This window comes from Corvus brachyrhynchos, unplaced genomic scaffold (assembly GCF_000691975.1).
Source record: "Corvus brachyrhynchos isolate BGI_N302 unplaced genomic scaffold, ASM69197v1 scaffold126, whole genome shotgun sequence".
Classification (NCBI taxonomy): domain Eukaryota; kingdom Metazoa; phylum Chordata; class Aves; order Passeriformes; family Corvidae; genus Corvus; species Corvus brachyrhynchos.
In genome coordinates, this window is record NW_008239283.1 from 8832372 (window position 1) to 8834031 (window position 1660).

The window sequence follows — 1660 nt, forward strand, 5'->3', positions numbered from 1 at the left end:
GTTTGGTTCTGACTACGTTGCTTGTCAGGCCCTTGAGCACTTATTTCAAGTTTCCTAACCTTAACTACACTGCCCATAAAACAAGCATCAAGCAGCATAATCTCCTGCACATCTGGGGCAAGTGGTTTCATTCATTAATCTGGCTACTGGACTAAGAAAATCTCAGAGAAGGCATTAATTCCAATTTTTCCATTTTTTTTTTCCACACACCCACAGTAAACAGCCTGTTCATTGTTCTCTGCAAGATTTCCTATGTCAGGAGATATAATGCACTGCACAATTTCAAATCTTTGCCATCACAGAGAGGGTATTCTCACCACAACCCAGCACACAGCTGATTTTTTGACTGTGGTTTAAGTCAGATTGCAACTGTGTAATCGGTATTTCATCAAGGCAAGATGCCAGGGACAGAGAACATGTAAATCCCAAAAATACCTCTGTTCTGATAAAAAAAACCTTCCAGATCTAATCCACAGAGATCTCAGCTCTCTGACAGTGGCCCCTCCCAGATGCAAGCACTGACAGATATGATACGACCTTCTGCATTCTAGGGACTGTCATTTCCACTGATCTGTTAATCAGATCCTCCCCACCCAGATTCCTCTACCATTACACCAAGGGTCAGGCAGATTAGGGGCTCGTCCAAGATTCATTAACTCTGGTTCCCTGCATTTTCATAACGAGCTTGCAGTGCCATCCATTCTTTTCAGCCTCCCCCCGCAGTGACCATGGGGATCAATTTGCTAACACAGTGAGTGGGAGCAGCTCTCACCAGCTCCAGGGGGAAGTGCAGTCATGTGGGCTTTCCCTGCATCAGGTCCCAGAGGAACTGGCACAAAATTAGAGATTTTTTTTTTTGTTTTTTTTTTTAATGTTGATCTAACCATACAGAGTTTGGATCTCCAGGGACCCCAACACTGTAGCACAATTCTTTTTGTCCTGGCCATCCTGTGCCCAGGGCAGTCTGCTCTCCACTGGCACTCATGACAAATCCCCTCAGAGTTTGGCAGGGAGAAGGGTTATACTCTCATAGAAGGAAGAATTCATCTGTGACTCTTCATCCTTATGCTAACTCCCAATAAAAGGTCCTTTTTTCCTGGAGATGAGTGACATCTGATCGACCTCACATCAGTGGGACCAGGAGTGCTCAGCCTTCCCTTGATGCCACCCCAGAGCACCTGTTTGTCTTCCTCCTGCTCAACCATCTTTCTCCCAGATCTCCAGTCCCATTAGCTTAACTGGATCACATCTTCTGACTGAATACTGAATTAGGCATTTGCTTTAATCCTCCTCCTCCTCTATCCCCAGCCTCTCCTTCCTCCTGGGATCTTGCATGGGGTTGTGCCCACCACACAACAGCTGAGTTCTGCAACACATACCTGCAAACACTCTGTGTGCTTCTCTTGTGCAAACAGCAACCCTGAGCAAAGAAATGGTTTTTCCATGGACACACAAAAAACCACCTCTGGTGTTCTTCAGCTTGTGGCCACCCAGAAGCCATAGAGCAGTGCTGAACGTGCTGGGCAGCAGCATGGCACATGCCTAAGCAGCAGGCAATGGTGTACATTAACACATCCACTGCAGTCTCATCTGTGGTGTGTGACAAGTGGAGATGGTGTTTCCACCCTGGCTGGTGCGTAGTGGTGTTGGGGATACACTG

At 46.7% G+C, this 1660-nt stretch overlaps 1 protein-coding gene across 2 annotated transcripts in view; it reads right to left on the reverse strand.

Annotated features, from left to right (window-relative positions):
• Positions 1–1660, reverse strand: part of SLC15A2 (solute carrier family 15 member 2) — a 73192-nt gene that overhangs the window by 56680 nt on the left and 14852 nt on the right. The window lies entirely within an intron of this gene.